This window comes from Cygnus olor, chromosome 2 (genome assembly GCF_009769625.2).
Source record: "Cygnus olor isolate bCygOlo1 chromosome 2, bCygOlo1.pri.v2, whole genome shotgun sequence".
NCBI lineage: Eukaryota > Metazoa > Chordata > Aves > Anseriformes > Anatidae > Cygnus > Cygnus olor.
The window spans coordinates 151,997,371-152,013,649 of record NC_049170.1 but is presented as its reverse complement, the minus strand read 5'-3'; positions in this window follow the sequence as shown (position 1 = coordinate 152,013,649).

The following is a 16,279-nucleotide window of genomic DNA, read 5'->3' as shown; positions in this document are numbered from 1 at the left end:
CAGGGAGATGACATCAATTACCGTCACTGGTAAACCAGACTTCAACTAGAGAAAATTAACTTAATTTACTGACAGTTAAAAAGAGACCTGAGTGATGAGGGGAAAAAAAAAGAAAATAAAAGAAAACACCTAAAATACTCATCCCTCCCCTCTTGCTCACCCCTTCATATCAGACTCTTCTCCCCACAGGTGGCACAGGGGATGGGATGGGATGGGGGCTGCACTCAGCCCCCCCAGCCCCTCTCAGCCGCTTCTTCCTCCTCACCCATAGCGCTGCTCCAGCGGGGGCCATGCCCCGGGCTGCAGCCCTTCAGGAACACCCTGCTCCCGTGGGGGCTCCCCACGGCCGCAGCTCCCTCAGGAAATGTCCCCCTGCTGCGACGTGGGCCCTCCCCGGGCTGCAGGGTGGAGATCTGCTCCAGCGGGGGCTCTGCAGGGCTGCCGGGGAATCCGTGCTGCCTATGGGCCTGGAGCCCCTCCTGCCCTCCTCCTCCTGGGGCCTGGGCCCTCTGCTGCTTCTGCCTCGCCCTGGACCTCCTCCTTGGCCTGTGCCCGCTCTGCCCTTTTGGAAATCTGTTTTTCCTGAGGCGCCGCCAGCTTGGTGCTGGGCTCAGCTGGGCCCTGCCATGGGGCCATTGGAGCCACCACAGAGGCCCTGCAGCCCCTGGCCAGCACCTGGGCACGGGCACCCAGCACAGCCACCCCAAAAACAACTAACACCATTTGTTCAATTCCTACAGAGGTACCAGGACACTGGTGCCATTCCAGAGTTCTGCATGTTGCACATTGTTCCCTGCTTTGCTGTGCTGCTGCCACAGAAGTGGGGCTCTATGACATGGCAATGCCTGCAGGACAGAGAGTTCTCTAAAAACAATATCCAAACAACAACAACAACAACAAACCAACATGTGCTTTGTTGGTCAGAGAATAGAATGCTGGACAGAGAGTGAATGAGTGAATGGGGGTTTCAGAGACTGCAGGCGAATTAAACTTTCATAAAGTATTTAATGTAAGCTTAATCATTTTTTCCGGGACTTGAAAAAAAAAAAAAAAAGAAAAAAGGAAAACTAATAATTTCTTAATGAGAAGAGGGATGATGATAAAATTACTGCTGTAATTTTATTTATTTATTTATTTATTTAGCATGCTATTCTTTTTATGAGAAAGTAAAGGCAGGCTTGCAGGAAAGCTACCAGGCACATTTTGCAGCTCCATCTTCATTACTTCATTTCCACATGGATTCTAAACCTCTTTTGTGGTTCAAAATAGTGCCTTTCACACAAAATAAGCTCCTACCAATTGCATTTGACTGCAAGCATTGGTTTACGACAGCATCTATTTCTGTGACTATGCAACGCTAACTGTTCTCTGGGTTTTTAATTAAGCTCAGTCCGTTAGCTCAGAAAACCACCTCTGCCCATTCCTCATCTCTAGCTGTGTCTTTTCTTGCATCATCTCTGAAACCCTTTATCTTTGATGGAAAGGCCTACACACTACTGCAGGCTGAAATTAAAGTGCAGCATCGGTATTGCTGCATGAAGAGAAAATCTTTTACATTTTTCTTTATTTCCTAAATGAACCTAAGCTGTTTGGGCTCCAGATTCCTGAGGCTGTATAGGACACCTTGCAACCTCTCCTATGGTTGCCTTTGGACACTTGCCATCTAGACAGCAATCTGGTCTCTGAACAGATCTCAAAACAAACTGCAAAATTATCCTTTTAGCCCAATAGTCTTTCTGCCTAATCACCATGGCCCATCACTGCACATCATGTATTCCATAGGCTGCTGCACTGAGATTTCTTAGCACAAACCCCTTTCTAACTTCTCTTGCTTTGAGACTATTGCTGTTATTGATTTTTGTTTACTTTATCAATCTTTCAGGAATTACTTGTTGTCATTTATGTTTGCAGCATTTTTTCGTTTAGCAGAACCCGCAGAACACAATTTTGTGTCCTTTTACTTTTCCATCAAATCAAATAAACTTTTTCTTATTCAAACTAATACTGCCTGATGTGACTAGTAATATCTGCTATGACACTTTAAAGGACTATATTAATTGCTAGTGCTTACTGTAAAGATCATGTCCATTACACATTTGCATCCAATTTTTGAAGATATTCTTGACACACCACACACACCCCTCCTCCCTCCTCCTTCCCCTCTTTTGAAATGTTCATATTCTATTATGCTGTATTGGATCACTTCAAATCAATTATGACAGTGATGAGATGTGCGATGTTAGCAAAAAGGCAATAAGTAAAATTTGTTTTTTCATCATATAGATTGTTTTGGAATAGTTTGGTGTCTTTATCTCCAAGCAGTCTACCAGACACAGCTTGTTTTAAAACTACTGAATTCAAACAAAATGTAATATAAAAAAATAATAAAATAACATAAATAAAATATCAGTAGTTGAGAAATCCAGAAATAAATTTCCATTCAGTAGCAACACAGCTGTCTTCTGTTTATAGAGAAAGGAGGAGAGAGGGAGAAGAGTTAAAAGTCAGGTGCATTTCGAAATAAGTAGCTCTCCTCTGTTTAGTGAAAATGCCACTAACGTGAAATATATAAAAACACCTGAAGTCTCTATTTTATTTTATTTCATATATCTGTGATTCCAACTGAGAGAGCTCTAAGGTAGCCATTTGTTTCATTAGTGGAAATCACAGCCTCAATTTATAAATGCAAATATTTATCATTTCTGCATAAATAGCTCATATTTCAAGCAACAGATGCATTCAGGATCACAATCTACTCAAAGCTATTCAGTGAACGAGAAAGAAACATCATCTTCAACCTGATACTTTTCTTTGTCATATTATTTGTTGAATTTTATTCAGGATAGCACTTGAACTATTCCTACACCCCTGTTAAGACAGGCTCTCCCCAAAAGCCTGCTACGACCTGCTTTATACACACAAAACCACCATCTGTGCTTGAACACAGGATGTTACTGGTGCTCTGGAGAGCCTTCACAATTCATCAGAGATCTTTGTGTTTTATCATTCCCAGATTCTCACAAAAGAACCATGGTATGTGACTATGGAGACAACCTGGTGAAGTAGTATAGATACCACAAGCCATAAAACAAATTTGCATGTAGTAGTTCTCTAGCAGGTCAATGCCTGTGTTTGAGTTACACATAGGATTAGCAGTTCTCAGTCATGTAGGGTGGTCTCATTTTGTCTTTTAATGTTGATGTTCACCTTCTCAGAAACAACAACAAAAATTAAGTGACATTGGTTCAGTCCTTTAAAAGCAAACAAAACCAAAAACAAACAAACAAAAACACCTACAAAACAAAAACAAAACAAAACCAAAAACTTACCTGATTTGACAACAACCATTTAATTTAGTTTGTGAAGACTAAGTTAAAACACCTTTTAACTGAAGGCTTCTTTATCACCTTCTGAGTACAATTCCACAAATCTTACCATTTCCCAGGTGTGTCTGGAGAAAATGAGACAGGTGTCTGGAACCATTTCTTCCTCATAAGCACAGAAAACAACATTAACATTCAATTTAGGGCACACAGTATTCCATGTAATCAACAAGATGATTTAAATGTTTGCTCTGAAAAGCAAAAGGCTAGATAGGAAAATAGATGTACAGTGAGAACCCTATATATTGAGCCCTAGCTGTGTGAGCAGACTCTTAAATACTTTGCAGCTCTTAGCAAATAAGCCTAGATTTCTCCCATTCATTGTTCCCCAAAGGATCCCTAGCTAAGTAATAGCAATACAAGCTATTTTCATGTGGTTATAATCTATGCATTTAGCATCTGAGGGTCCTATTGATGGTTGTCTTTCTGATGATTCATAGGATTTATTCCTATGGAGGTGTGGGTTCAACAATGCACTTTGGGACATTGCAGTAAAATTAGATTAATGCTGCTGAAGTCAATGTTGATATTCTAGAAACATTTTATGTAAATAGAATATCATTGTACATCAATACATTACTAGATATTATATATATATACCTTGTGTTTATATACTTGTACACCTATATTATATATGACTATAACTTAGTACATTATAATATGGAGAAGGGCAAAGTATCAAACTGTGAAAAGAATGAAAGAATTAAAGAGGCCAGTCATGAAGGACCATGTTGCGGAGACAAATTGGTGTAGCTTCAGTAGAGCTGGAACTATAGACTCTAGGTGAAGGTAATCATAGTAATCTGTTTATTCTTCCTTCTTTGTAGTCTAAGGATTTTGAAATCTGTCATTTTACTGATCCTTTCTATCTTTCCAGTCTTCAATCATTATTCCTTCTTTATTAGAAACATATCAGGTAAAGCCTCTCACTATTTTCTATTTGCAGTTTTACTACCGAAAAAAAAATAAAAATTAAAAAAATAAAAATAAAAATAAAATAAAAAACCATCCCAGTGCATTCCATGGACTGGATGGACTGATTTTTCTTTTCCAGAAGTCCTGTGGAGGTTTACTTTGGTTTGTTTGTTTGGATTAGACCAAGCCCTTTTTTTTTTTTTTTTTTTTTCTGGAGAACTTCATCAGTTTCTTTCAAGGATCTGATACACCTGGGTTTCATGTTTGAGGTCCTGTACCAGATTTCCTCTCTAACAGCTTCAATGTTGTCTTTCTTTCTTTATTACTCAGAAGTTTTCATTAGGTCTAACTCCCTAGATTTCTATTCTGTACTTCTGAATATATAGGAGTATATTCAGAATAGAAGTATACGTGATTCTTCAAACAGGTAATATGTGGAAATCTTTGCTATAAACTCTAGGTTGCATGAAAGTGACTGTGAAGAGTATGAATTTTTTTAGGCCCTCATTCATGTTTTCATATTTACCCTTTGAGCTTTTCATATCTACTCTGTCTAATCCCATTTGGAAACTCTTCTCTAAGTTTTAGCAAACCAGAGGTACCTTTCTTTCCTTCCTTCCTTCCTTCCTTCCTTCCTTCCTTCCTTCCTTCCTTCCTTCCTTCCTTCCTCATGATATATATATCATTCTAGTTAAGTGGTAAACAGGTAATTATCTGCAGCTTGAAGATTCAGAAGTCTGAGCTATCTTCTAGTATAAGGAGGACAATGATAAATTATTCCATGTACTCAATACAGGAGGACAAATATTTGGATCACTTTTTTAGCAAGAGACAGAATACGTATTAAAAAATAGGTTAGATAAATACTTATTGGCAGTCATCTAGATCTATTTAAAAGATTGACACCGTTGAGATGTATCAATACAGAGCTACTTCAGGTTCCTGGATACCATTCCAAAATGCTGTAAATATAGACATAATTAATGGTTCCATGTCATGACATCTCAAAGAATAAGTAGATTGTCTAAAAACAGAAGACATTGCCTCTTCAGCATAAAAATACTGAAAGAAGAAAGAAGAAGGAAAAACAGCAACAACAACAAAAAAACCCTTTAACATTCGAAAGTGATTTCACTGTTTTGCTAAAGAGATTCCACAAAGGGTAATAAAGAAAATGTGAAATGTTGATACACCAAATAAAAGGTTCTGTAGACTATTCACGAGATCCTGATTGAGTTTGAGCTCATTATATAAGCACTACATTATGCAGAAGTCTGCACAGAAAATTTAAGTAAAAGAACATTCTACTGGCATTAATAACTCTAGAGGGCAAGACTGGCATTGAATTTGAATATCGAATTCAAACCTCTCAAAGTTTTTGGTTAAAGAGTAAAGGCTGAAAATGTGTTTCTTTGGCTTATTCATAATTTAGATTTTAATATATTGGGTAAGGAAGTTCTAAGTAAGACCTGATAAAAGATGTTAAAATATGTTAATGAAACTCTCTATCCTGCTATTAACAATTCATTGGGATTTGGGATACCCAATTCTCTTTAATGTTTTCATAAATTACTTGGATGCAAGACTTGAAGTTATAGTAAGTTAATGGACAACACTAAAATTGGATTGTTGACTCCCTGGAGGGTAGAGAGGCCTTGCAGAGAGGTCTTGACAAATTAGAGAGCTGGGCAATCACCAACTGCATGAATTTCAACAAGAGGAAGTGCCATATTCCGCATCTGGGAAGGGGCAACTCTGGCTGTAGGTACAGACTGGGGGACACGAAGCTTGGAAATCAGCTCTGTGGAAAGGAATCTGGGGGTTCTGACAGCTAGCTGAACATGAGTCACCAGTGTGCCCTGGCAGCCAAAAGAGCCAACTGTACCATTGCTAGTCAGTTGAGGGAAGGGATTGTCCTGCTCTACTCCGTGCCCTTGCAGCCTCACCTCAAGTACTGTGTTCAGCTTTGGGCGTCACAATATAAGATATAAACTGTGGAGAGCATCCAAAGGAGGGCATCAAAGGTGATGAAGGGTCTAGAGGCCAAGATGTATAAGGAACAGCTGAAGTCACTTGGTTTGTTCAGCCCAGAGCAGAGCAGGCCGAGGAGAGGCCTCATGGCGGCCTGCGGCTTCCTCACAAGAGGAGCGTAGGGGCAGACACTGAGCTGTTCTCTCTGGTGACCAGCAATAGGATCTAAGAGATCAGCATGAAGCTGTGACAGGGGATGTTCGGGTTGGAGATCAGGAAAAGGTTCTTCACTGAGAGGTGGCTGGGCTCTGGGACAGGCTCCCCACAGCAGTGCTCATGGCACCGGGCCTGCTGGAGTTCAAGAAGCATTTGGACAATGTTCTCAGACATATGGGCTGATTTTGGGGTGGTCCTGTGTGGAGCCAGGAGTTGGACTCAGTGATTCTTGTGGATCCAACTCAGGATATTCTTTGATTGTATGATTCTATGCAAATCATCATGAGCTGAATTATGGTTACTTTCACAGTAGAGTACAGTAGAACAGACTTCAATACATTCAGAGAATTGACAGATTAGGGCTCATGGGAGGTCAATATACACAAAAACTGTTAAAGGGAACTGGCATTTCCTTTAAAGAGTTATATTAAAGAATATAATCAGGGCTGGGCAATGCACTTAGGAAAAGATATAGGGCAGTTGAAGAGAATTCAGAGTAGAAGGAATGATCAGAGATCTATAAAAAGCCCAGAGGAGAAAAGGGAAAAATCAAGTTTAGTCTAAAGATAAGGAGGCTAAGAGAAAACACAGTGTTAAAAATAATAGAGCTGGAATAAATGTCTTGGGAAAGCAGTGGTATAAATTTAAATCTTCAAAAAACAATGAAATAGATATAGTCTCCCTTAGGTGTACTGAGGAAGGTAGATTCCCATCAGAAGGCCCAGCCATCTCTGCAGATCTGTCTCCCTCCATTTTCTCTTCCTTAACCTTTCCTCAAATATTGTGTTTCCTATATTTCTTTTTCTGCACTGAGTTTTTCCACTTGAGGCCTCACAGACACTGATTCTAAGTAACAAGAATATTTACCCCTTTTACTTTTTTACGTGCAACACAATTGTTAATGCCACAGAGAAATATACTCGTCCTTTCTGCATTTCTGTTGTGGTACAGAAAGGATGCAAGGTGTCTCATGTAAATTCTGTGATGTTGGCTATTGTGCACAGATTAACTGTCATTTCACTGGAGGATCATCCCAATGTTTCATTGCTCTGTGCTTGATTCCAGCACCCATTAATAAAACTGCCACACAGAGAACCAAATTCAGTAAAATACCATCTTTCAGTTTGCTGTGAACTCCCAGTAAAATGCTCTAGAAGTGTTTTTAACCAACAGTTTGTGCATCCACCCTATAATGATTTTATCTAGATTATTTTTTATACATGGCCTGTTCATAAGAATACAAAAGGAGACATTGTGAAATCCTTAAAAAAATAAGTTATCTGCAATGCAAATTATCTAGACTGTCTGCACTTCGTTAACCTTTCTGCCACAAAACTTGTGGCAGAATATATAGAATATATATAACTCGTGGCTTGGACTGGCGTACGCTTTGTTGGGTTAAAAACTGGCTGGATGGCCGGGCCCAAAGAGTTGTGGTGAATGGAGCCAAATCCAGTTGGAGGCCGGTTACTAGTGGAGTCCCCCAGGGCTCAGTGCTGGGGCCAGTCCTCTTCAATATCTTTATTGATGACCTGGATGAGCGGATCGAGTGCACCCTCAGTAAGTTTGCAGATGACACCAAGTTAGGTGCGTGTGTCGATCTGCTTGAGGGAAGGAAGGCTCTGCAGGAGGATCTGGATAGGCTGGAGCGATGGGCTGAGGTCAACTGTATGAAGTTCAACAAGGCCAAGTGCCGGGTCCTGCATCTGGGGCGCAACAACCCCAAGCAGCGCTACAGGCTGGGAGATGAGTGGCTGGAAAGCTGCCTGGCAGAGAAGGATCTGGGAATACTGGTTGATAGGCAGCTGAATATGAGCCAGCAGTGTGCTCAGGTGGCCAAGAAGGCCAACAGCATCCTGGCTTGTATAAGAAGCAGTGTGGCCAGCAGGTCTAAGGAGGTGATTGTCCCCCTGTACTCGGCTCTGGTGAGGCCGCACCTCGAGTACTGTGTTCAGTTTTGGGCCCCTCGCTACAAGAAGGACATGGAGGTGCTCGAGAGAGTCCAGAGAAGGGCAACGAAGCTGGTGAGGGGTCTGGAGAACAAGTCTTACGAGGAGCGGCTGAGGGAGCTGGGGTTGTTTAGCCTGGAGAAGAGGAGGCTCAGGGGAGACCTCATCGCTCTCTACAGGTACCTTAAAGGAGGCTGTAGAGAGGTGGGGGTTGGTCTATTCTCCCACGTGCCTGGTGACAGGACGAGGGGGAATGGGCTAAAGTTGTGCCAGGGGAGGTTTAGGTTGGGTATTAGGAAGAACTTCTTTACCGAAAGGGTTGTTAGGCATTGGAATGGACTGCCCAGGGAAGTGGTTGAGTCGCCATCCCTGGAGGTCTTTAAAAGACGTTTAGATGTAGCCCTTAGTGATATGGTTTAGCGGAGGTCTTGTTAGTGTTAGGGCAGAGGTTGGACTAGATGATCTTGGAGGTCTCTTCCAACCTAGACGATTCTGTGACGATTCTGTGACGATTCTGTGACGAAAACAAACAAGCAAACAAAAAAGAATGGCTTGATTTGATTTGTTCTGAAAACTCCAGTCTGTCTGGTTCTTATCACATTATTATTATAGTGATGTGTTAGAGTTTCATTCCAACAGTCCAAATGAGGCTGATTTTCCTGAAATTCTCTGTGAGCTCCTTCACTCTTTTTAAAGATGGATCAGACATTCACCTTTCTCCAGTTCCTACTACCACCCATCCTTCCTATGGTACCAAACATACCAGCGAATGTACTCCCTTAAGTACTGCAGAGTGAATTTCAGAAGGACAGCTGAGTTGGTTACACTATTTTCCTTGAATATTCATGAAAATATTTTTCCCTATTTCTTCACTGAATCTCTCTGTCTCTGTTAAACTTCATTCTGACTTTGAAGCTGTATGTAACCTTTGTGATACAACCTTTGTGTAGGTTGCCTACAGAGAAGGCAAATGCTACTTTAGCCTTCTGTGTGTGTCTCTCGCTATTTGCCAGGTATTTCTTTCCTCTTTTCCTCTTTGGTAATGAAATTCTATTTGTTATTATTATTATTTTTTAAATCTTGCTTCAAAACTACTTATAGACTTTTCTTTTTGTCTTAGTCTTTTTTTTTTCCTTCCTTTTTTTGTAACAATATACTTTTTTTTTTTTTTTAATTTCTAGTCATCTAGTCATATTCCTACATTTTGTACATTTTTAATACTATTATTTGCAGACCGTTTGAGAGTTTGTCATTCATCCATAACCTCACACTATGCCTTGCTTCATACCCAATCTTTGCATTAGGGGAGTCTACTTCTCCTTATGTACTTCTCCTTATGTAATCTGCAACAGATCACCTGTGTGGTTTGAACTGGACTATGTTCCCAAGAGATCCCATCTATCCCTACCAAGTGAACAAGTGCCTTCCTAGCCTTATTCTGCTGATCGTGTTCAACCATTCCTTAGAGTAGTGAGTGTTAATCTTCATAGTTTTTTTCGCCCAAATTGTCATTTACATTTAGATCCTCAGTCAGTTCCTCCTAATTAGCTGGAGCGAAAGCTGAAATAGTCATTTTCTAGTTGATGTTTTGTTGATCTCTCTAGCACATGAGAAAAAAAAAAAAAAAGAAGAAGAAAAAAAGGTTTTGATGCATTTCAAAAACTTGATGGGTGATTATAACTGCTGTAAAGTTTTCCTAAAGACAGCTGATGTGCTCCATCAGTGTCAGGTATGGTCTTTTTGATACCTTTTTTTTTTGTTGTTCATAAACCTCTCTAATTAAGTTGACTGGAAAAGAGCATTTCACATATTAAGTCAAAAGGGCCTGTATTCTCCCACAGCTCTTGCTTTATTTACATGCTGTGCAGGTCTGATTTTGTGTATTCTTATTTACATGTATACATGATCTGCTGTATCAGTGATATTCAGGTTCTTTAGGTTCTTTGTGTGTGTGTGTGTGTGTGTGTGCACGTACATGCACACAACAATTCTCTTTGCTAGCCCCAAAGAGTGATAATTGGCTTACCCTCCTTTTATGTGAAATCCATAGGCACAATGTAACAGCCAAAAAAGTGCAACACGTATGTTAGCATAGGGGTTTCTACAAGATTCAAATTTATCTTTGCCAGAGATCAGGTAAGTGTTGGGAACAAAGGGCTTTGGTGATTTCTGAGGACACAGGCATTGTATCTTTGGCTTAAGCTCCTAGTGATTAGGGTACCAACCTGGGAAAGGACTAGGGTCTTATCCCTGCTGAGTAGAAATTGTGATATTTTACATCAAAGAGCTATTGGAAGAAAAAACAAGCAAACAAACAAATAAGCAAAAGAAAAACACTAGTTATGTTTGCAGCAATAATTAGAGGCCAGGGTTTATACAGTGGCTTAGCATCCACTGCCAGGGCATCTCAGCTGTTCTAGGCTTGATTTATCTTCTCTTTTAATGTTCTCCTGAGAAACCCAGGTCATACCTGGAACTACATGGATAGCTGATGTTCCCAAGTGCTGCCATGGATCCCACCGGGCACCTTAGGCAGAATTTGTAGCCCCTAACCAGAAGATTTTTCATTGGAGCTAGTCCAGCATTCACATTACATCCAACTTTGTTAAAGCTTGCAGTCATTTTTTTGAGATTGTTCAGAGCTTGAGTCAGCCAATGTGTGAGAGAGAACAGGCGGGTGGGGAGAATGATGTTTTCCTTTTTTAATGTTGTTTTTACTGGTCTCTCAGGCTTTTCTACTTGGAGCAGATGCCACATATTCATCTGGGATGAAACAGTTCTCTTAATTTCAGACCTAACATCTGCTCTTTCTTGACTGAAGACCTGCTCAGTGACTAGACAACAGTGTTATTGCCATGTGAGATGGAAGATAAGATAAGGCTGTCTCTTACTTACATGATAGGGAAGCTTTTTCCCCTTGCTTCTTGCAGCTATAATAGTTGCAACAGATTGGACACTTCTATGTTAAAAAGCAAAACCTTCTCATTTTCTAAGCCAAAGATCATGAAGTAACACCTATATGATTTATATGCTTTCAATAGACACATTATTCTAGGTGTTGCCCCAGAAAATTCAAAAAAACAGAAAGCTGGTGTAAAGATGAAGCCAGGAAACAATTTTCAGAACCCTCTAAAGTCATGCTTTGAATTTCAATTCCTACAAAGAGAAAATGAAGCAGATCTGAGAGTTTCTAGTGTAAAGATTTTATGACTGGAAGGAAACACAATTTAAAAGAATGAAGGTAAAGCATTTCTGTGTAGTTATGATCCAGAAATGGTAAGGAAATGCAATTAATTTGAGAGTATTTATGATACTTCATATAACATTAATAAATCTGGCTGAAGGTTTTTTTGTTTTTTGTTTTTTTTTTTTGGCAGGAGTAGTAATTATAGTACAGCAGCGTGTTTTATAGAAACAGGAAAGATAATATAAATTGCTGTGAGTGAATGTTGGTGCATGTGGATTAAGAGCATGAATTGGAGAATTTCTACCTTATAGTGAGATGCCAAGCTATGCCTTTAAGCCATTGTTCTTACACTCCATACTTTAAATGGCGGGTACAGATGCACAATATCAGAAAATTCTTAGAGCTTCCAGTTTTGCACAGTGACCTTCATTCACTTCCTGCACCCCCAGCTTTCAACACAGTCATGCAAAGGAAGGAATTTTAGGAAAAAAATCGCACATACCTCATGGAGAATCATTGGCAAAGATTTAAGGTCAAAGAGGTGAGAAGTGTTGTTTCAGGAGAGAAAAATGAAAAATAAAAAATAAAAAAGGAAAACAACAATGCATTGCAATGCAGAAGCTGGTGAAAAGGAGCACAGCAGGTTGTCCGCAATCAAATTTACAACATGAGCTCCATGTAGCAGGGAGGGATCAGATGCCCGTGGAGCATAAAGCGAGTTGTTCAAACTTGAGTTACAAGCAACAAAAAGGAGAGGAATGTCTGTGAATAGGCCAGCTGATTCTTATAAAGGTCTGTTAGTGGAGCAGCTCTGCCATTTAGTCTGCTTCACAGAGCAGGAGCAGGGGTTCCTTGCTGAATGCTATCCCACCCACCACAACTCACCTAGGGTTGGATCATGAAATAGAATTATTCATGCTTGTTGATGCGTTGTGGTTTCATGAAGTGTGTATATACAGACTGAGACTGTTGTAAACAGTGGAGAATTGCCTGCTACAACTCCCACAGTGCGATGCTGAGCTCTGAACTGACTCCTAGACTTCAGACCCTGCTGGACAGCACTTACCTGCAGGGCCAGGCAACAGCTGTGCTTCTTCTCACTTTGTCCTTGCCATCTCTATGCCTCTGTGGTCACCGGAGGCCTGCAGTCTCCTATTTATAAGCAGGCACACAGCAACAGCTAACTGTGACAGGACATCTGCCCTACATCTGCCTAGTAGGCAGATTGGGATACTTTCCATTTGACCCACATCTGTCCAAGTTTAGGGCTTACAAAAGCGTGTGGCAATATTCAGTACCTAATAGAGTTCCAGTTTAATACATCTTGAACAGGTCTGATTTTCGAGTGTCTATTTTCCTGAAAAGTTAAGTGCAGCTTGACTTTTCCTGTAACTATTTTTCCTGCAAGTGGAGTGCTTGGTAAACAGGGCCTCCAAAATCATTAGGTATTTTTGGATACCTTTGCTGCGGACTTGTGAGTTCTTAAGCATGTTTTACCTTCTCATTGGTGGAGGTGTTGTCTTGGCCGTCTCTCTGTCATCACATCAGTGCCGGTTGTTGTTTAGCTCACTTATATTCAGTACAAACATGAATGACAGCCTTTAGCTATGTTAAAACAAACTGTCATCCGGAAAGAAAGTTCTCATTGCTCTGAGCCAAATTTTGAAACTATTTACAACAATATATTTTCTGAATCACTCGAGCTGCTGCAGAGTTATATCCTTGGTGAGACTTAATTTTCATAAACATCTCCAAGTACAGTAAATTATTCATTATCAAGACCTTTCCATTAGTCACTGACATATTATCAGTTCCTCTCTCTGCTCTGATGAGGGAAAAGTAGTATTCTATTACACCATGAGATAGGAAACAATAGCTGAATGGCACCTAAATTCCATTCAATTCTATAAATTATAAGCATAATTCATAATTAATGATCAGAAACTTCAGTTCAAGATTCGGGGTTGTACATTCAGCTCATGTGACTTACAATTTTTTTCCCACTTATATCCATGGTAGCAACTGTGAGTCTTATCTAAATGAACAGCATTAAACCAAACCAAACCAGATCAAACCAAAATAAATGTGACTGTTCAATTGTACATTCTTGCTTATAAACTATTCTAAATCAGGAATAAGTGTTAAAAACACTAGACTTGCCTTTATCTGATTTAGCCCAGATTTATATCACCTTCCTGAAAATTGATAATCAAGGAGGAAGCATGTAACATTTCCCAGTATACCACGTGATATTCAGGAATAAGAGGTCGATTTGCCAGGTGAACTGAAGAAGCTGAGAAATTCTCAGTGCTTCAAAAGGAAATATTTTTGCTTTTCATTTTTTTTAAATAGAAAATCTAACCAAACAAGTATTTGTGGACAAACAGAGAGGATTTGTTTAATTTTTCTGCTCTTTTATATACTTAAAAAAAAAAAAAAAAAAGTCCAATCTACGTTTTAAAAATATATGATTTTTCAAAATGAAACGTCAAACTATTTCCACCAAAATAAGTTGAAACAAAATGTTTTTTAACACAAGTATGATTTATTTTTGTCAGAATTCTCAGAATTCCTGATTTGAATTCCTGTTTACTCTCTGTGATTCTGAAACCACATTTTCTAGCAAATGTGCTATTCTTGAAAAAAAAAAAAAAAAGAAAAAAAAATCAGACAAACTTCCCCCTTCTTGTTCCCTGCTTCAGATGGAAGGAGCTTTTGTTGACATCATCCTAACAACTTAGATGTACACTCTGTATTTCTGTCAAAATTAATGTTCGTATCCTACATTTTTGTTGCCCCCCATTGGATTATGGACCCTTTTAATGAGCTGATATGATTCATAACAGGATGATGATCAGAAGCTTGGAGCATAACAACATCAGAAATCCCTTGGGAGTTTGCAAATTGTCAGACAGATGAAGAAGGGTGTTTGTAGGTTGTATTTATGACTCCTGTATTATTTTAAGGAACTGCCACTGAAAAACCCTCGAAGTCATTATGTCTCTTCCATGTTTGTTTTGCACAGAAATGAAAGTAATTACCGCTCTGCAAATGTGTATCTGCTCCAGAATCTCATATCAAAATATCTCTTGTACATTTTCAATAAACATCCCTCTGTACCCTAGTTATTTCCTTCTTTCAACAAAATCTGTTTTTCCCCTGAAGGAATATCCACTGTATGAAAGAAAAAAAAAAAATATATTTTTTTTTCTGTAGATTATGAGCCCATTTCACCCCCCCTAAAAAGAGACAAGCACTGATGAACTTTGGAGCCTTTAAGAATGGTGAGAGAAATTCACTGTTTAAGTGTTAACTCTACACATTACATTTCTTTGAATAATATTTCCATGTGAATCTTTCCATTAATGAGAAACAATCAACCAACCAACCAAAAAAAAACTAAGAATCTTGGATCCAGATTTGATCCAGAATTCATATCTGTATTCATTTCATTTGATGATTTAAAGGTGAATGAGACCCTTGAACAGCTTTGCCAAACAAGTTCTTTTTCACTAAAGGTCAAGAAAGTATGGCATTCTAAGGACACCGAAAGGTGGAAAATATGAACTCAGCTGGATTTTCAGAAGCGGAAACCTGCTTAGGTCCTTCTAATCTCATATGATGGATTAAGATGATTAAAGACCTCTGAGTAATGTGTAAAAATATCCTTTTCAAATCATATATATATATATAGTAGTACTTATATGAATAAAAAATAATAACAAAAGTAAAAATCATTCTCCTAAATAGAAGTTGTTTGAAAGTCATTTGACACATGCAGTCTCCATCCTGTGGTTAGCAGAGCTGCTAATGGCAATTTCAATGGATACTGGAGAACAGACAAAAATTTTTTCAAAGCGCATAGCTTAATTAGTGCCCTGACTAGGATCTCTGAACAAGAACACCTACTGATTGCATCTGTCTTTGAATCAGATCTCAAATAGCTGCTTATATCAGCCAAAAGAAGAAAATCATTTCAGCATAAGAAATAGTATAATCTCCTTTCAGTGTCAGGAAAATACCACAGTAACCATACTCTGTTTATGTTTTCTATGTCCATAGAAAAAGAGATTTGATGGTCCCGTCTGTGCTAATTGAGAAATGACATTCAACTATTGATAAGCCTTAATGTGTCATACTGTGAGCATTCATTGAGTTTCCTCTGCAAGTTTGTGGATGTAAATCAGTGAATTCCTAGTGTATGCTAGGAATTCACATCACCGCAGTTGGACGGTAATATAAAGTAAGTGCTGATCCTGTGGATTTTCTGAGGTTATATCTTGATGGGATTTTGTTTGTTTGTATCTCTTTGAAAGCATATGGCTACAGTACAGCTTGATACCCTCCAGTGACGTATTTTTTAAGTACTTGACAATTCTTAAATGAGACTGGCGATAATTCAGTTTTGAAAGATTTATAATACTTTGCAATCATCCTGTTTAGTCAAGGAGACTTCAAAATATATGTTTATTAGTACTGTGGCAAAAGTAGAACTTACTAAATGAAGGAAACACAGAAGGTTAATGAAATCTCTTAAATGTTGGTGAAATGTTCAATAGGAGAGTCAAATTTTGAATGATACTGACAGGCCAGCTTTGTACTTCTGAAGTTTAAATGATCACTGCAATAAAATTTGCATTATTTTATAGACTGACAAA